The following is a 21,717-nucleotide window of genomic DNA, read 5'->3' as shown; positions in this document are numbered from 1 at the left end:
AGAGGAGCTGGGACCTCAGAAGAGAAACAGCAACTGCTTGTGATGCCATCAGAGAGTGGTGGTTTGGAGATGGTTGTTCAGTAGCTAAGTTGTCCGACTCTTTGCGACACCATGAGACTGAAGCATGCCAGGCTCCTCTGTCCTCCACCATCTGGTTGGAGAACTAACCATACATTTTCTGTGACTTCTGCCCTCCAGTTTTCTGCCAATAACCTCCATGCACCAAACCCAACCAGAAGCCAATACAACATGAAATCAAAGAAATGGAATTTGCATTTAGAACCCTTTCGAACAGCTGAACGGGAAAAGGTAGGGATGCTTCTGAAGGTAAATTGGCCATTTATCTGTACCCTCTTGTCTGGAGATAAAGTGTCTTAGCTTTCTATACATTGCTGAATATTTTTTTGTGTGTATGTTTTATTTAGGATTTTGATTTCTGCTTTCTATAAAGCCGGTTGTGATTGGCTTTATGCTTGTATATGTGTGAGTTGTGATAATAGTTTTATGCTCTATGTTCTGTAGGGCTTACAGAGTAAGTTGATGATATTGTACATGTCTATGCTCTGGGAATGTGGGAATTGACTTTCTCTTGACTCAGTTTTATTATTTTGCAATTGATTTTATAAAGTTGTTTAATGAAATTTAAGTTTAAAAAACCCCCGCCAAACTGAAAGTGAAGTCACTCAGTTGTGTCTGACTCTTTGCGACCCCATGGACTGTAGCCTACCAGGCTCCTCTGTTCATGAGATTTTTCCAGGCAAGAGTACTGGAGTGGGTTGCCATTTCCTTCTCCAGGGGATCTTCCTGACCCAGGGATTGAACCCAGGTCTCCCGCACTGCGGGCAGACGCTTCACCATTCGAGCCATCAGGGAAGCAAAAACCCCTGCCAAACCTTTGTTCTATCTCTGTTCTTACTCCCATTGTTTCCTTTTCTTTTTTTTTGTTGTTCAGTTGTTAAGTTATGTCTGACTGATTGCGACCCCATGGACCCCAGCACATCAGGCTACCCTGTCCTATTTCTTTTTTTAAACTTGAACATTTATTGTTTGATTTCTGATTAGATTTCCCAGAGTTGGCGTTGTATTGTTAGTTTGAAGTTAGCTTTTTAAATAAGTCTGCTGTTCATTTTTTGCCTTTCCCTGTAATTTTCTTTTTTTATGGTTATTTAGTTCTTTTGAATTTAAATGATTTTTCATTTTCTATCATCCTGGGTTGAATGTTTCTTTCATTTATTATCAGTAAATTTAATTTTGTCGATTTAGTATGCATTGAAACTTCATTTTTCTCTGAATACTGCTTAGTCAATATCCTATGAATAGGTAAAATTTTTATTTCATGTATTTCTAAATAAAAAATCTAGTTTTCTTCTCTTTATAATGTAAAATCTTAAAGTTAAGTTTTGAAATGTTTACATGTATGGGAAGTAGTGAAATGCTATGATTATCTAATGATCACAATAAAAATTAAGTACAAAAAGATTTGAGATTTGTCTTATTTTCAGTTTTAGTTTTTTAAAGAAATGAAATCATAAATAAAGCCAAAACTCACCAGTTATTCTCACTTTTCTCTTGCTAATGGGATAGATGTGTATCATTCTATGCATTTTTAATAATTTTATGTATCAAAATCAATATGTAGTGATTTTTGTGCTAAAATTTCCAAAATTTTCTCGTATACTAAACATTATTATTCATAGTTTTTTCGCTTAATATTAATATTTTAGGTTTATCATAGGTGTTGATATTCATGTATCTAGTTTGTTCATCTAAGTTTCCAAATGGTACTTAATTGTATAAGTAAACCGTTGAATGTTTTACTACAAGACAGTTTGTTTCTAAATTTGTTTTTACAAATGGTGTGTCAATAACAATCCTTCTGCATGTTTTCTTTTGCAGATATACACTCTAAGATAGCTATTTAGAAATAAAACTGCTTGATAATAAGATATTTCTAAATTAAGCTACACTCAATTTTGCTAAATTTTCTTCAAGAAAGTTTTATCAGTTTACACTTCCACTAGCAACTCCCACTGTCTTACACTCTCACCAGCATTTGATGCTGTCACTTTAAATTGTGATAATGTATTTTTAATTTCTATCCAGATTTTTTGCTCTGTAGATTGCTTGTTAATTTCCTTTGTTAATTTTCCTGTAGGATCTTTGCATTTTTCTTATTGATTTGTAGGTATTCTTTTATCCTCTATATTCAAGTGCCTTATTAGTTATATTGGTTACAAATATCTTTTCTCATAAATGACTTCCCACTGGTATCTGTTACAAAATCAAGGTTTTAATTTCAATGAAGTCCTATTTAATGAAATTTTCTTCATTAGATATGGTTTTGTGTCTTACTTAAGAAATCATTTCCTACTGTAATGCCAGCAAACTATGCTGAATGTTTCATAGCTTTACTTTTTATTAAAAATATTTATTATTAAAGTGTGTCCTTATTAAAAATACAAAGCAAACTTAGGCTTTAATCCTTCTGAGCTAAAACTGAGTATATGGTGTGAGGCAGAGATTTTGTCCTTTTCTGTATGAAAAATGGTTTCATTGACATTTACTGAATGTGTCTTTCTCCACTGATGTATGTCTTCTCTGTCACATATGAAAGATGCGATTTATATGTGGATTGGTTCTATGTTATGTTTTCTTTACCAATATTTGTACATCTTTGTACTTGTATTTGAGTACAGGGTATTTGTCTATCTTTGTACTAATTTCTCCCTCTTTTAATTACTATATCTTTATAGTAGGTCTTGACATATAGTATAGAAAATCCTCTGTCTTTGTTCTTGAAAATTGTCCTGGATATTCATCATCTTTTTTTTTTTTTGGTATAAATTTTAGGATTAGTTAATCAATTTTTATGACAAATATTAGAGTTTTGAATGGAATTCATTTAATTTGTAGGTTAATCTCGGGAGAATTTTACAATCAGTGCTTCCTATATGTTTCTTTTTATTTGTATTTTCTACTGTGTGACTTTCAAGAAAGTTTCATAACTTTCCCTATGAAGTTCTTGTTTGTCTTTTTTTCTGTTTATTCCTAAATATGCTGCTGTTGCTGTATATGCTACCTATTAGGAAATTACAGTATTGACTATGACCATGGGAAAGAAGAGAGCTAAACAAGCCAGTTGAGAAGGAAATACAGAGTGAAACAAGATGAGATCTTTTCAAGTAAGACAACTACAGAGCTGTTGCTTTGTCTAAATTAGGAGAGGGATGAAAAGACACACTTGCCAACACATATTTGACTCCATATGACCAAAGCCTAATTAGAGAACTGGTATACCTCATGTGTATCCAGAACGACAGTTGATATGTGTCACCTCATCTGAAGCTTGCTGGTCTGAGTGTTTGGAGCAATAGCAATAACTAAAATGAGGAACACCATGGCCAACCCATGGCAATGATATTGACATTTATAATATAGTAGCAACGGCTCTGATTTGGCTAGAGATTGACTTTTGTGTGGACCGTAATGGCCTTGGACATCAAATCTCAAAGCCAAATTCCATACTAAAGTACTCAGCTCCTACAGAAAGTGAGGTGGCTTAGTAGAAATATTTGGGGAAGAGGGAACAGAATTTTGATAGTCTTGATATTACATATTGAACAGTCTCTCAGATGCATAGGAAGGACCTGAGCTTCTATCATTCAAAGGAATTTCACAAACTTGCTTTCATGCTCCTTTCCTCCAATTTAAAATAAAATCCCTATATTTTACACTGTTGACTCAGGTTTTATTGATATTCTTTTTGATGCAACATTATTCCACTGTTACATACCTACAAAGTTACAAAACTGAAAGTGTTCAAGTAACTGCAGTACAATTGACTATGAAATGAAGGAAATTCTGATACCCAATAAATCAAGCTCATTTACACACACACACACACACACACACACACACACTCACACCCCCTCCCATATACATTCAAATCAGCCTTTCTTTTTAAAAAAATACTCAGAAATTTTAATATTCTATTAAAGAGTCCTTTAGAAAGTCATTTTATGAATATTTATGGAAAATATTTGCCAGTTTATCTAGTATTTTTTAGATTACCAGTTCCCAGAAGGCTAAAAATTCATATTTCTTGTGGTATGGAAATCCACATCATACCTAATGTAGTGTAATGTATGAAATAGCTTCTTAGTGCCACTTGCTTCTCAAAGTCCATAATCAGTAGAGAAAGTTCTACCCTTTATAAAAGCTTCTCATAGCAGTAGTTTTATGTTGCATTTTCACCTCCTGCTTATTCTACATCAGGCAACAGACAGAATGAAATACAGGATTGGAATGAACCCGTTGTTGATCTTGTAAAAATTGAAACATAAATGTTAAACAAAAGCAAAATCCCAAAGAACTGCAGGTGCCTCCATCATCAAAAGATTTACGTAATTTTAATTTCCCTACCTTAAGAAATGCCATGGTCATGTTTGTGATATAGATTTTTTTCTCCAAAGAAGTGTTTGGGAAACTCCATAATGCAAATAACACCCAATGAGTGAGAAGGCGAACATCAAAGTCTAGATCAGTCAATGGGATGAGGAAGATATTTTAAGCAAAAAGCAAATGAACAAAAAATACATAAGCAGCAAAGAGCAAGGAGACAAGGAAAGAGAATGGAGGAAAAAGTGTCGGTGCCTAATAAAATCTCAGTAAACAGACACTGATGAAGAGAAGCTGGGTATATACCAGCAACCACAGTCAGATTCAGAGAATGCTTTGAAAGAGAACAACTATTGTTATATAATTAGTTGTATCAAACTGATTCTCTTAATTTTAAAATTTAATTTATTTTTAAATTTATGTTCAGTAAAATTCATTCTTTGTGATATGGCTCTCCTCAATTTCAATATATGTTAATAGCATCTACTGATCACTCTAGTCACCTGTCTAAATAAAATCAGCAATGAATGAACACACACACACACACACACACACACACACACACACACACATACACACACACATCCTGCAACCTTCACAAAGTGTCATGAAATTTTCTGGCCCCTACACACAAAAGACCAGAACATTCACTGAGAAAAGGACAATAGTGATCTTGTTAACATTCTAGTGATCTCCAAGGGCATAGGAAGATTGTCCTGCCCCAGAGACCTTTCCTATTGTCCTAGTGACAGCAATTTATATGCCTGCAGTGTGGAAATTCTGCACCCAGCTTCACTGGAATCATTGTTTGGATGACTTACACTTGAAGGTTTTCTGGGACAACTTGTCACTGAGATTTGTACCACTGAGATAAATATTAGTGAGTTAAAATTCTCTACCTTTTTTGATTAACTCTCTTATCACGAAAGAATACCCTGGAAAAGGGTTATTTCCAAAAGCTTTTGAGGGGGTTTTTGTAATAATATTGGATTGAGAACTGGCATCATGTCATTATTTTTTTATATAACCCTGCACAGTCATAAGCAAAAATATTGCGATGGCCTCATCAGAAATTCCACAGTTAAATTATTTCCAGATAAATAATGTAAAAGATGACAAACTCCCTTTTCATTCAGGAGAATATGTTCTTCCTAGAGACAGGATTAAAAGACTGCAAGGTATAAAAGAAAATTCTATCCATTTATACTCAGAATAAGGCTCTTACACATCATATAACGCACAAATGAAAAAGAAAGATGCTTCACTGGTATTTATCCACCTTGATACAGATAAAATGAGAGTTTTACATGACTTGAAATGGTATGAAAATGAAAGTTGCTCAGTCATGCTGACTCTTTGTGATCCCATGGACTGTAACCTGCCAGGCTCCTCTGCCCATGGAATTTTCGAGGCAAGAATACTGGAGTGGGTAGCTATTTCCTTTTCCAGGGGATCTTTCCGACCCAGGGGTAGAACCCAGGTCTCTTGCACTGCAGGATTCGTTACTGTCTGAGTCACTAGCAATTAATACAGAAATGAACTTTTTTTTTACAGAATACTGGTATGATACAGAATACTGGTACCTCTTACCTATGTATTACTGAAAACACGCTAGCTGGGTCAATAATATTAAATAATTTCAACAGCATCACTATTTGACTTTGAGATGCGGTCTTCTACCAGGTGCTCCCTAGACTTCTTTTTAAGAGATACATTATTTTCATTTTCCAAATAATGTTTTAATTTGGCTTATTAGTATATACAATGCTGTTTCCTACTCTTCCCTGCTGGCTTTCAAAGGTTAAAATTCAGCTGGGATCACCCAAGGGCATGAGGTCTGTCTTCCAGGTCTCCACACCTTATAAGGATAAGAAGCGTCACTTATGGCAGCATATCCAGGAAGGTTTTGTTTGTTTGTTTTTAAGTGAAACTTCCAACTTTCCTGGTAACAGCCCCTATCTATTCCTTCCTTGTAATACCACCACCAACTTGTATTTGCATGGCAAGAAGCTGATTTTCCCTGTATTGGGAAAAACAGGCTCAAACGGTCTGGATTCAACAGCTGTTAAACATATAAATTAGAATTAGACCTAAGTGAAGATTGTTATGCAAGCCAACATTTTTCATACAGCTCTAATGAGCCCCGATTATACCGGTAAATCTTGACCTCTAAAACTCTCAAGTTTGCCATGATGGAGGAGACATATAGGAAATTGTGAATTCCAGTTAACACTCCTAAAAACTGTTAAGAGATTTAGCCCCAGCTAAATCTGAGAAAACGACTAGAGAATTCTGTGAGTGTACTGTTTTGTATCATATGATGTCTCAGAGATGGCTTCGGGGAATGTATTTAATTCATCTTTTGTCCTTTCTTATAGGAACTGGGTCTATGCTAAGATTCTGATTGCTTGCTTTCTTGAGGGACCAATACAGTTATATTACGCTTTGTATGCATCAATACATGCTAAGTGTTATAACAAAATAATTGAACACATGATTAATAGTTCCTAAATATATACTGAGTACAGGGTGGTAGTTTTCAAGAGAGTGTCTATTTTTCATTGAGAACTGAATTTAGGCTGGACATCCCTGAACACACAGTCGGGGGACTATATTTTCTATTAATGAATGCTTGACTTCCTATTCAAATTTCCTCTGCTGCTTTAGAAATTTTATCTTTATTCACATGAAAATGTCTGTTAGTGAGAAGATAGCCTTTGTGTCTCTCAGACAGAATGTCACCAACATCAGCAGATATATTGCTAGCTCCATGAGGTTAGTTTAATCTAAAGCACATAGACTGATGAGTAAATGAATGAACAGATTAATGCTTAAATTTCTTATAAGTATTATCAGGTTTCAAACAAAATCTACTTTTGTTGGTAGATGAACATTTGGTGAGAGTTGAGGGAAAGGCCAAAAAGTTCTCCAGAAACCACTGAAATTACTCTCAGGCCACAGTGGGCTTATTTGACTCGCAGAATGTTTTCGTTTCTAAAATGAACCTTGATGAACCTCAGATGTGGACTTGGCAAATGAGTGTGAAGTCCTGGTTCTAGGCAAGGGTCACTATTTCTCTTTTCTATCCTTTTTCAAAGAAAGATATTACTGATTAATTAAGTTCTTTCAAAGACCGTTTTTGACTCATGAGTTGCACTCAAGGGTCTTTAATTCTGGACTCCACATGGATATGGCAATCTCATAACAATTCCAGGAAATATGCAGGAAGATGAAGTTACATTTGATTTGGTTTAATGTAGAAAGTTAGAAAAGATAGCAGTCTAATTAAGGAGGTACAACTATTCATATGTCAACAAAGATTGGAGAAAATCCTAACCCTATTGAACTCATTACATAATGCTATAATACTAGAAGAAGGCTTTCAAACTTTTTTTCCCATTCAAACTAATTAGCAGATTAACTAGCAATCTCCTCTGCTTGAAAATGCAGAAATTAATGGACTTTATTCCACACTAAATGTAGAATTATTGAAGAGAATTACCAGTGGCTTAGCAGTAGTTTTTTTCCTAAAGCATCCCTGAAGGCATCTAAGAAAAAATTTAAAATGCCACCTATATTTCTTTTAAAGGTAAGATGCACTATTCAGTAAAAATACCCCAGCGGGACATTTCTGCCTAAGGCTGAAATTAGAAGATTTCGTGTTCAAATCCAGTCAAAGGCCACTGACAGCAAGACCCCAAACTGAGAGTTAACATTAAAACCACTGTAAACATAGAGCTAAGAATTAGCAGTTTGAAGAACAACAAAAATTATATGGCTGGAGTAACTGAAGAACAAGAACATCATCACAAGAGCATCAGACTCAGAATCCAGAACATGAATGACATCCACATTTGACTAAAGGAAAGCCACTCTGTCTGAGGGGAAAGTGTGCCCTTGCCCTAAATTCTATGATTCATTGAAGCCACTAACAGAAAGATAAGCCTGTTTAAACATCCTTGGTGGTTCAAATGGTAAAGAATCCGCCTGCAATGCAGGAGACCCCAGTTCAATTCATGGGTTGGGAAGATTCGCTGGAGAAGGGATAGGCTACCCACTCCAGTATTCTTGGGCTTTCCTGGTGGCTCAGCTGGTAAAAGAATCCACCTGCAACGTGGGAGACCTTGGTTTGATCCCTGGGTTGGGAAGATCCCCTGGAGAAGGGAACAGCTTACCCACTCCACTATTTTCACCCAGAGAATCTATGGACTACACAGTCCACGGGGTCACAAAGAGTCGGACATGACAGAGCCATTTTCACTTTCTAGACATTTTCAATGGCAAAGGTGGATGGCCACATTGGGAGACTGATATTAGTTAAGGTTCCCCAGAGAAACAATCAATTTTTATATCTACCTCTACATTTCAATTGATCAGTAGGAAAAAAGAGATTTCAAGGAATTGGCTCATGTGGTTATGCGGGCCGGCAATTCTAAAATATATAGGGCAGCTGAGTGTGTTCAGTCGCTCAGTTGCGTCCGACTCTTTGTGACCCCATGAACTGTAGTCTGCCAAGCTCCTCTGTCCATGGGATTTTCCAGGCAAGAGCAGTAAAGTGGGTTGTCATTTCCTTCTCCAAGGACAGCTAAAAGGCTGGAAATTCAGGTAAGAGTTGATGTTGGAGTCCAGAATCCAACTTCCTCCTTCTTCAGGAAGCTCTGATTTTTGCTCTTAAAGTCTTCAGCTGATTGGATGAGCCCACTCACATTATCAAGGGCAACCCACTTTACCCAGTCTACTGATTTAAATGTTAATTACATTAAAAAAAAAAAAAAAAAAAAAACCTTCTTAGCAACATCTAAGCTAGTGTTTGACCAAATATCTGGGCACTATAGCTTAGTTATATTGACAGATAAAATTAACCATCATACCATCATAGTAGGCTTCTAGAGTTTTGCCAGAAGGCTATTTTAATAGACAATTCTGGTGAATTCAACCCAGGGGCTATAGTCTCATCTTCACCCTACGAGACTTAGAAACCTGATTTTATCAACATCTTGAGAGGCAAATGCCTTTCAAGATAAGACCCATAGTAACAAAGCTCATAAAACTGATAGTCAAGGGGGAATGCCAACTTGTGAACTTGAAGTAGATATGTCATGGGAATTGAACACTTGCATTGGAATGAGCAGCATATTCTCTTTGGGTAGGCACATCTACTTAGGAGACCAAATTGAAGCAAAAGTTAGCTTAGTGAACAAGAAATCAGGACAAAGAATCAGGTAATTCAAATGTTTAATAGCACAAGGTTAAGACAGATTGACATATTCATTTTCACAGTAGGAATATTATCACCAGGGAGGTTGGCATTTTGCTAGGTGTTTTTTTGGCCAAGCGCCCCCTTTCTTGGATGGGGAGTAAGGGACAAGGAGAATTACTGTTTCCCATACTTTGCTCTGATCTTTGCCTGCCACATTTTAGGTTATCAACTATTAATAAAACTGCTGGAAGATGAATATATTTTTAAAGTAATTTCTGTAAATGGCAGAATATGACAGGATCTAAGAAGTCCAGGTTGGGAGTCTCATGATTTGGTTTGTTTTATCTCAGATAGGTTAAAAACACTGTTCTAGACCTGCATTGCAGATACTTCCTTTTTGATTGAAACCTTGTTAAATATGTTAATATATTTATCATGTCAAATTAAGTTTTACAGGTCTTGTACTCATTCTAGTTCTTTAAGATGACTACTTATTGTCTTCAGATGTATTTGTTTTTATCTTCAGAAGTGAATATTCTGTATTACAGTTTTAGTGCTGACATCATTTACCAATAATACTTAATATTTATAGAATAGAGGAAGGAATAAAGGTACAATTTCAACTCTAAATTTAAAGTCAAGTTTTGAATCTAAAGAATAGATATTTAACATGGGTGTTGGATAGGACTTGGCTCAGAATGCTGTTGCAAATGCTCTCATCTGTAAGATGAAGCTAGTAAAGTTAAAACATGAGATTATTTTGAGAATTAAAATGAGATAATGTAGACAAAACAACTAATATTGTCATAAAGGAGGTGATTAATAATCAATCATGGTCAGAAATTGTCTGAATTTTCTCATTCACCTCCTTCCTTTCCTTGGAATTTGTATGTATTTGAAGATGGACAAAACGGGGAGATATTTATCTGTCATCCAGAGTCAGGATCCTGATACTTGGCAGAGCTGAAGCTGAAGCTCATAAGAGGACTTATGAGACCTCCCTCTCAGTTCTTATAAATTCTCAACAAATTGGCAATGAACAAATAGATGATACTCTCTAGCTATACTCTGAGATAAGGTATATCTGAGCAGTTGATGACAAAGCTGAGCAGGCCTAGGTCTGAAATAGATGACAAGTCTAATGAAGAATATTGAAGCAGATGACCAAAGATGAAGGATGTCATAAAATAAAGCGATCGCTCTCTAACATAGAAGGGGACAAGGAGAATTACTGCTTCCCATACTTTGCTCTGATCTTTGCCTTCCACATTTTAGGTTATGAACTATTAATAAAGCTGCTGAAAGATGAATATATATTTTAAAGTAATTTCTATAAATGGCAGAATATGACAGGATCTAAGAAGCCCAGGTTGGCGGTCTGATGATTTGGCTTATGTTCTGATTTAGGCAAGTATTAGCTGTCCGACCTTTGGCACCTACTTGAATGCCTTAAACTTCAGTTTCCCCATGTTAATAACTCCCTTTAGGGTTGTGTTGAGAATTAAATAATTAGAAAGGTCTTTTGTAAGGTGCTATTCAAATGTTCATCATTCAGATATTCAAGTATCAGTTATTACCATAATTAAATAACTTTGTAATTGAAAAATTTTATGTACAATATTCATTACATTTCTGTAGTACCTGTCATATGGGATCATAAATTCCTCATGAACCTGAATAATACATGTGTTATATACACAATATATTTTTAAAAATTGATTTTAAAAGATATCTGGTTACCCTAAATGCAAGTTACCTTAATTTGAGAAGCATCATCATATTTCATATTTAAGGGTACAAATATTTTTGCACAAGTTTCATAGTTAAGTATTTAATGTGTTTAGACGATTTTAGGTCCAAAATCACAAGGAATAAGATTTCACTGTAAACAAAGGGAGAAAGAGGAGTTAGCATGTCAGATGTAATCTCTTAATTGACCTGGAAACTGGTTTCTATTTTCAGTTCTTAGCTGGAAGGGAAATGTGGGTGGACCATAACTGAAGATATATTAATAGTTATTGTATCCACCAAAAGCACAAATTTTTGGACCAGAGCAATCGTCATGTCACAGGCAGAGGGCTGAGGAAGGACATGGTGATATCTGAAGGAAAATCAGAGCAACAGGCTTCCATGTCCCAGGTCTTTCTGGTTATATTCTCTTTGTGATTCTCTCTTCTGCCCCAAATTTGGTCTTAAAAAAGTTTTCATCCTGTAAGAATCAACTCAAATTCTTACCTCAGTGTCCCTCATCTGGGTTTTTGTAACAGATATTGTGCAACATTCCTACTCCATCTTTTTTTTTTTTCTGGTGGCACCCCACAGCCTGTGAAATCCTAGTTCCCCAGCCAGGGATCAGACCCAGAGACCCCACAGTGAAAGTACTGAGTCCTAACCACTGGACTGCCAGGGAATTCTATTCCAGCTTGTGTCATAATTAAAATTATTTGTTTATATAGACTTTTACAGCTTGTAAAGTACTTACAGGTACATCATCTTCACTGATGGTCAAAACTAACCTGTAAAGAAGGTATCCTTTTGGTTCTTGTTGGACTGAAGAGGAGACACCTTTCATTCAGGGAGGCTCAGAGTTGGAAATGAAGCTCCAACTGAACCTTGGTCTGCTGCCCCAGTTCGGATCATCTCCAGTCTAAGTGGCTGCCTTCTTGCTCTCACCATCACCCCTGACTGTGATTAGAGGATGAAGGTGTCTGAACTGTTTCCCCCTCTCCTCTGCCTCATGCTTTCTGAACTGGACCCTGCTGGACTCCCACCCAGATCCCAGGACTAGTTCCCATTTGCTTCTAACAACACCCTGTGAATGCTTTTCTTTCTTATTTGCAGTTGCCTAGAGTTACTGCACCAGCTTTGCCCCAAGGAAGAAGGCAAGAAGTGCCAGGGAGTTTAAGTCCCCTGAGGAGTAACTGATAATACTCTTGCTTCAGACTGGGATGATTCTTTACCTTCCAGAGTCCTTTGAAGAGTCAGGCTGCATCTACCTGCTCTGAGACCCCTGGAGATGTGTGTCTGCTTGCTCCTCCTTATTCCTGTCCCCTCAACCTCTCCATTGTTGTTGTTCAGTAGCTAAGTCCTGTCCAACTCTTTGCTACCCCATGGACTACAGCATTCCAGGCTTCCCTGTCCTCCACTATCTCCCAGAGTTTGCTCAAATTCATGTCCATTGAGTTGGTGATGCTCTCTAACCATTTCATCCTCTGCCGCTCCTTTCTCCTTCTGCCGTCAGTCTTTCCCAACATAGAGTGTTTTCCAATGAGTTGGCTCTTCACATTCGGTGACCAAAAATTGGAACTTCAGCTTCAGCATCAGTCCTTTCAATGAATAGTCAGCGTTGATTTCCTTTATTGACTTGCTTGATCTCCTCGCAGTCCAAGGGACTCTCAAGAGTCTTCTCCAGCATGACAATTCAAAAGCATCAATTCTTGGACCCTCAGCCAACTCTCACATCCATCCGTGACTACTGGAAAAAGGATAACTTTGACTATACAGACATCTCACTATTGTAGTTTTATTTTTCTGGGAGCAGTTTCTTAATACATTGTTTGCATATGAATCCTCTTCTGAGAAACTGACCTTCCCCACCCCCAGACCTAAAACATCTGACCCAGACTCCTTTCCCACCCTCAGACATAACATGTTCAACATGTGAACCAACCTTATGGCAGATAACCAATAAACTGATGTATATGATGATCATCATTGTGTAGCAAACATTAGTGTGGGCCTGCCTTCTATTTATTTATTATCCTATTCATAAAAATAAGCATGACCCCTTTTTAATCAGTTACAAGCAGATGATTCTATTTTTAACTAAGGGTATTTGTTACCTCAGAGTTATTTTTTTCTCTCCCATAGGATAAATAGTAAAAATACGTTAGATTTGTCAGAGCCACTAGGATTGATTAGGGCATTTAATTATATATGATTTTTATAGATAACATGCAAAAATATTGCATATAATATTTTTAACTCTAAGTAGCAATGTCTATTGCTGTCAAAGTAGAAGACATCCCCCCCCACCAAGGTAAAAGCTTTATTTTGTTACCAATTTTTCAAGTGATCTAGATGTATAGAAAAAAGCCCATAAATAATGCAAAGGACATTTTCTAATATCATTTAGTTTTTCCAAGAAACCTCATTCCCTATTTGAGTTAAAAGACAAACACATGCACACACACAGCTCAGAATGTGTTAAAGCATATGTTTCCCCAACTCTATATGCTGTATGCTTAAATGTCTACAAAGCAGAATCTTCTTAATCCATCTTCAGCCTCCTCAACCATGTAAGACTTCTCTGTTTCCCCAAGATTTCCACATGTGCCTCTTGTGGCATGTGGCGTGTCTTCCCTGAAACTGTGAATGTTCTCAACTAGTTTTATCCTTAAATCTAGCCTGTGGGCTTCTTGAGATAGTCTGATACATATTCATAGCCATCACCACATTTTTAAAAGCCCTTTGAACATCGGCATTACTCATAAACCTTTATAACTCAATAAATCAAATCTTCCTGATTAAAAAAATAATACTTACTCTTGCAGAAAAAGGCTTTCCAGGAGATGCAGGGGTAAAGAAACTGCTTGAAAATTCAGAAGACAGAAGAGACGCGGTTTTGATCCCTGGCTCAGGAAGATCCCCTGGAGGAAAAAATGGCAACCCACTCCAATATTCTTGTGTGGAGAATCCCATGGACAGAGGAGCCAGGTGGGCTACAGTCCATGGGGTAGCAGAGTTGTATACGACTGAAGTGACCGGGCACAACTAAACCCCACTTGGATCAAGATGCGAGTTTGATCTCTGAGTTGGGAAAAGCCCCTGGAGGAGAGTATGACAAGCCACTCCAGTATTCCTGCCTGGAGAACCCCATGGACAGAGGAGCCTGGCGGGTTACAGTCCACGGGTTGCAAAGAGTCAGACGTGACTTACTGACTAAACAACATATTATGATGGATATTTCCTTTCATCGTTTTTTTTTCTATGTATATCTAATATATTTACAAACACATTTAAGTATAGAATAATTGCTTTTTAGTTATATATTGTTGCAAAATAGTTTGGAATCTGACTTTTCTGATTTAATGTATCAGTAGAACTTGCCATTGCTTTATTCTACAAATTTATGACTTTATATGTTATCCATTATTCCATCACATTGCAATATCATAATTTATTTAATTCTCCTCATATTTTTGGACTTTTGCATTGTTTTCAATAATTTATGCTTGTAAATAATATTGTAATAAATATATTACTGTAATAAATATTCTTGTACATGTAAATACAATCTTAGAAGTAAATGAATATAACCCCAGAAATATATTATTTTTAGAAAGTTTGTACCAATTTATGTTCTCGTGAATAGTGAGAGAACTATTACACAATCCTCCTAACAAACCAAAGGCAGTTTCATTAAAAAGAAAACAAGTACTTAAATTTCGCAGATGAAAAGTGCTACCTCATTATTTGTTTTAATTCACATTTAATTTATTTTTATTGTTATTATTTTTTAATTTGCATTTTAGAAGAGTGGTAAAGTTGAATTATTTTCACCTTTTCTAAGGGCAGTTTAGAGTTTTTCTTAGTTATTTTTATGGTTCACTATGGTGAAGATACTAAAACTTTGTTATATACTGATACATTACAAATGTTTTTATGTATATTATACTTAAAACTGCATATAACATATGTACAGTTTAAAGAAAAGTAACGCAATGAATACCCTTGATTCCTAAACTCAACCTTAAGAAACAGAAAGTCATTCATTCATTTGGGCCCTATTTATACTTCTTTCTCATCACTTCCCCCTCTCCCCACTGCAAAAAAGAAAAAAAAATTAACTCAAAATTTGTATGAGTTTTTCCTTTGCTGTTTATATCTTACAAATATTTGCATACTGACCATCATATTTTTGGGAGAGGGCAATGGCACCCCACTCCAGTACTCTTTATTGGAGAATCCCAAGGACGGAGGAGCCTGGTAGGCTGCAGTCCATGGGGTCGTGAAGAGTCGGACACGACTGAGCGACTTCACTTTTCACTTTCATGCATTGGAGAAGGAAATGGCAACCCACTCCAGTGTTCTTGCCTGGAGAATCCCAGGGAAGGAGGAGCCTGGTGGGCTGCCGTCTATGGGGTCACAGAGTTGGACGTGACTGATGTGACTTAGCAGCAGCAGCAGCAGCATTGTATTTTTTACTTTTGCATTTGTACTTTATATGCATGCAATAATGCTGTGTGTGTGCGCTGGACTGTGGCTTGTTGTTTATTTGATAATGTGCTTTTTTTTTTGAGATTAATGCTAATGCATGAAGCTGTAGACATTCACTTTCATTATTTTATGCTATTTCATTGACACATATTTGTGATATTTGACATTGTTATATTCTTATAAATAATGATGTAAATGCATGCTATCCCAGGATTTTTCATCTGGTCAAAAATATTGGTGATTTTTCTAGGGATATAACAAACATGGAATTAATGGAGCTTCATAAGTGCTCAAGTACAGTTTTATTTGGTTATATCAATTGCTTTTCAAACTAATTGTCCCAATTTATATTCCTTTCCAGAAGTACAAATATAAATTGGGGCTTTCTAGGTGGTGCTAGCGGAGAAGGCAACGGCACCCCACTCCAGTACTCTTGCCTGGAAAATCCCATGGACGGAGGAGCCTGGTAGGCTGCAGTCCATGGAGTCGCTAAGAGTCAGACATGACTGAGCGACTTCACTTTCACTCTTCACTTTCATGCATTGGAGAAGGAAATGGCAACCCACTCCAGTGTTCTTGCCTGGAGAATCCCAGGGACGGGGGAGCCTGGTAGGCTTTTGTCTATGTGTTCGCACAGAGTCGGACACGACTGAAGCGACTTAGCAGCAGCAGCAGTAGCAGCAGCAGGTGGTGCTAGCAGCGAAAAACCCGACTGCCAATGCAGGAGACACAAGAGATGTGGGTTCGATCCCTGGGTGGGGAAGAGGCCCTGGAGGACACCATGGCAACCCACTCCAGTATTCTTGTCTGGAGAATCCCATAGACAGAGGAGCCTGGTGACTGATATTATTTTGTTGCTACTATAACTTTGGTCACTTTTAGATGTCCTTTTCTGTTTGCTGCTTCTGTCTTTTGATCTTGCTTCTAGCAAACTTACTGAACTTTCTTATTAATCCTATTATGTGGATTATTTAGAAGCTTCTCATGGGTAATCATACTATCTACAAATGATACTTTCAATTTTTCAGAACTGTTCATAAATCAAATTTTTGTTTTCTAACTGTTTAAAACATATACCTGGATACAAGGTCAAATCTGCAAAAACAAGAAAGTTTTAGAGAAATCAGTATCTTTCTTCTGTTCATTTATATGGCTTTCAATTTATTTTTAAGAATCTCTCTTATATTCTTAGACAAATAACAAACTAAGCTCGTTTTTCAACACCTTTTTTTAAAAAAATAGAATATCCAGGATACCACTCTGCAGTCGCACAGGGATGCTGCTCTTTCTGTTAGACAGCTGTAGCACATTCCATTGTGTGTGTATGTACTATACACACAATGGAATTTAATTGGCTTTCTGTGAGTAGTTATTTGAATTCTCTCTTTTTTCTATTAACTAATTTTTTAATAAATAGCCTTGTGTAAAACCTTTTAACATTTTTATGAATGTGTCTTTGAGGGCTGCCTCTTAAAGAAGGGTTGCTGGATCAAGGAACATGTGCATATAACACTTCGTTTGATGTGGCCAAATTCCTTTCCACAGGTTCCTATTAGTTTGCATCGTTAGCAGCAATATCTGAGGTCAGCCTCCCCAACAGAGTATTGTGTCAAACATTTGGGTTTTGCTACTCCTATATATGGGAGAAGGCAATGGCACCCCACTCCAGTACTCTTGCCTAGAAAATCCCATGGACGGAGGCGCCTGGTAGGCTGCAGACCATGGGATCGCTACGAGTCCCACACGGCTGAGTGACTTCACTTTCACCTTTCACTTTCATGCATTGGAGAAGGAAATGGCAACCCACTCCAGTGTTCTTGCCTGGAGAATCCTAGGGATGGCAGAGCCTGGTGGGCATCCGTATATGAGAAATAGTATCTCAAGGTAACTGTAATTCTTTTGCATTGAGTAATAGGTTAGTATTTTTCTCTTTGTCTCTGAAATTCTGTTGTTTTTAGAAATATTTCTAGATGAGGTTTTCCTTTTAATCATTTTGTTTGTGTTTCTTTGAGATTTCTGAATTTGAGGGTTGTAGTCTTTTACCTATCTTGGAATACACTTGACCACTTATATCACCTTGAATTGTCTCTTTTCATTATTTTATTTATTTTTTCCTCATGGAAAGAATAGAGTCTTTGATATATTTTATTTTTTTATTCTACTCAGGTTGCATCAGGTATTCTCAACATTTTGACTCTGCATTCCATTCTAGATATTTATTCTGCATCTAAGTCATCAATTCTCCTATCGTCTGAAATTAATGTGCTATTTAACTTATTCATTGAATTTCTAATTTCAATAATCATTTTTTGTATTCTTAGACATTCTCTTTGTTTCTTTATAATGTCTTCCTAGTCAAGTTTGGTGGTTTCTTCTTCCTTTACTGTCAAGCCCCTCTTTTATTTCTCCAAATGTGTTAATATACTCATGTTTGTTTCTGGTAATTCCAATTTAATCTCTGTGTGGATCTGATTCTGTAGGATGTTTCTCTCTTGATTTTAAATCATGATCCTTTGTTTCTTTGTTTATCTTTTTGGTTTTGAGATGATGAACCTTAGGAACTTATCTGTAGAACATTTTGAAAGTTGAATTTAATGGGTGGGGCACTGGAAATAATTTACATTTACTCTGTCTGGTAGGTGGATATCACTTGAAAATCAATTTTTTGATTTTGATTTTTCAGGCCACAAAAGTTGTGTGACTTCTAGCCCCAGACACAGCTTATATTTAGGAATTCTTGGGGACATGCATTCTTTCTTTTTCCTCTATTCTAAGTTTTAGAAAAGGCAGAGGAACCAGACATCAAATTGCCAACATCTGCTGGATCATCGAAAAAGCAAGAGAGTTCCAGAAAAACATCTATTTCTGCTTTCTTGACTATGCCAAAGCCTTTGACTGTGTGGATCACAATAAACTGTGGAAAATTCTGAAAGGGATGGGAATACCAGACCACCTGACCTGCCTCTTGAGAAACCTATATGCAGGTCAGGAAACAACAGTTAGAACTGGGCATGGAACAACAGACTGGTTCCAAATAGGAAAAGGAGTACGTCAAGGCTGTATATCGTCACCCTGCTTATTTAACGTCTATGCAGAGTACACCACGAGAAACGCCGGGCTGGAAGAAGCACAAGCTGGAATCAAGATTGTTGGGAGAAATATCAATAACCTCAGATATGCAGATGACACCACCCTTATGGCAGAAAGTGAAGAGGAACTAAAGAGCCTCCTGATGAAAGTGAAAGAGGAGAGTGAAAAAGTTGGCTTAAAGGTCAACATTCAGAAAACTAAGATCATGGCATCTAGTCCCATCACTTCATGGGAAATAGATGGGGAAACAGTGGAAAGAGTGTCAGACTTTATTTTTTTGGGCTCCAAAATCACCACAGATGGTGACTGCAGCCATGAAATAAAATGACACTTACTCCTTGGAAGGAAAGTTATGACCAACCTAGATAGCATATTAAAAAGCAGAGACATTACATTGCCAACAAAGGTCCATCTAGTCAAGGCTATGGTTTTTCCAGTGGTCATGTATGGATGTGAGAGTTGGACTGTGAAGAAAGCTGAGCGCCAAAAAATTGATGCTTTTGAACTGTGGTGTTGGCGAAGACTCTTGAGAGTCCCTTGGACTGCAAGGAGATCCAACCAGTCCATCCTAAAGGAAATCAGTCCTGGGTGTGATCAATTCAGGTGATGCTGAAGCTGAAACTCCAATCCTTTGGCTACCTCATGCGAAGAGTAGACTCTTTGGAAAAGACCCTGATGCTGGGAGGGATTGGGGGCAGGAGGAGAAGGCGATGACAGAGGATGAGGTGGCTGAATGGCATCACCGACTCGATGGACAGGAGTTTGAGTAATCTCTGGGAGTTGGTGATGGACAGGGAGGCCTGGCGTGCTACGATTCATGGGGTCGCAAAGAGACAGACACAAATGAGCAACTGAACTTAACTGTACTGATTGTAACATGCGTCCAAAAAAGTACACAAATTATAAGTGTCCAGCATACTGCAGTTGTTACAACGTGAGCATATCCTCATCAGTATAGGCCATTCCCTGGTATCCAAAGACTCTCCTCCTACCTTCTTTCAGTCCCCCCAACATGTGACATAGCAATGAGCAGAAGTGACTACAATGGTCCACAACGACAAAGACAATCTCACAGACAATGATGTCCAAAAGAGGCCCCAGGTAGGAGAAAAATGGCTGCATCATTCCATTTAAGCAAAACTCAAAACCAGATGAACTAAAAGAGGTACTTACTTCTGGAAGCCAGCTCCTGGTGTTATAGTTTGAGACACAAAGGTTTTAAATTTTTCATAACAAAATCTACTAATTTTTCTCCTTGTGTTATTTATCCCATTTCCTTTTGAACAAGATAGTTGTGTCTCTAAATGTCTTCTAGACTTTTTATTATAAATAAATTTTCTGATATTTATTTTAGTTTAGTTTTTTCAATTAATTGTTTCAGAACAGTGTATTTATATGTTGTATTATCATTTCTACTTTATTATTCATTCAAGCATCAATATATTACTCTGCTTATTCCTGTCTTATTTTGATGATCACAGCTTTATGCTATATAGGTTTTAAAATATCTTAAGGCATATTCCCCATTTTTCTATGTTGAATCTTGGTCAGCTGGAAAAAGTTTTTAGGTGTCTCTTTTCCTAGAGGGATAAATGAGTGGTATATGAGCCATCTGTGTGTGAAATATATTTCCATTGCTTTCACATATGAACACACACACAAAATCAAAACCTTGACTGGGCATAGCATTCTTGAGTCTACATATTTTTCTTTTGATGAACTATAATTATTCTTCCCCTAAAATGTAGTATTGCAGAGATGATTGAATATTATGCTTAATTTTAGATAAGTTATATATAATGTGTAGCCTTTCTGAATTTTATCTAATGACTGAATAGGCTATTCAGTGGAATATTCTTCCACTTTTTTCTTCTAATCAAGTTTTTTTCAGTTTGCCTTCAGGATTTGGATTCAGTGATTCTATCTTGAGTACAGTGAATTTTTTCAAACAATGTGTAAATATGCTTATAGGGCTAATGAAAAAAAATTAAACTATATTTTTGAATTTCTCTTCTATTCTAACTATTCTGTACTCCTCAGAAACAACTCCAATTCTAAATTTTAATTTTGACCCTATCCAATTTTGTGTATTAATTTTTCAATTACCTTTTCTCTCTTTGGTCTGGTTTCTTTGTTTTTTAACTCTGTTTCAAATCTAGGAGAGTTTCGGGACTTATTCAACATCACTAATTCAGTATTCCACAGATTGATCTTTCTATTTAACGCCTTTAATTTGAATATAAACACTGTAAATCCCACAATAATATGCTCAATAATAATGTGAATTTTCATATAACAATTGACTCTTCTTCAGTATAAGCAAATGGCCACAAAGGAGCACTTAAAGATCTTATCTTCTTGGGATGACAGGAAGACAGGGCCAACAAAGAAACACTGGGTTTCTTGGGAAGCATGGAAGAAGAAATGGTACCCTGTTTTCAGGATTATTTCAGTTTAATTTTGCTGAATTGGGCAATATAAAAAGTATCATCTTCCTAGGAAACTCCTAGAATTGCTGCCACTATTCTTGAAAACAGCCAATTGCAGAGTCAAGAATGATCTCTATTGACATCTGGTGGAATAGAGAGGCTTCACTAGGTGGTACCAATCAGTAGTGAACAGCAGCATCAATTTGGGTTGTGCAGTTTAATCTTGCCATAACATAATTCTGCATTGTATGCAATTAAATTTGAGGGGTATTAAACCCACTCCGGTATTCTAACCTGGAAAATCTCACAGATAGAGGAGTCTGGTAGGCTATAGTCTATGGGATTGGAAAAGAGTAGGACACTGCTTAGCAACTAAACAAC

The sequence above is a fragment of the Muntiacus reevesi genome, chromosome 3, assembly GCF_963930625.1.
Source record: "Muntiacus reevesi chromosome 3, mMunRee1.1, whole genome shotgun sequence".
Classification (NCBI taxonomy): domain Eukaryota; kingdom Metazoa; phylum Chordata; class Mammalia; order Artiodactyla; family Cervidae; genus Muntiacus; species Muntiacus reevesi.
Note: the sequence above shows the minus strand (reverse complement) of the source record.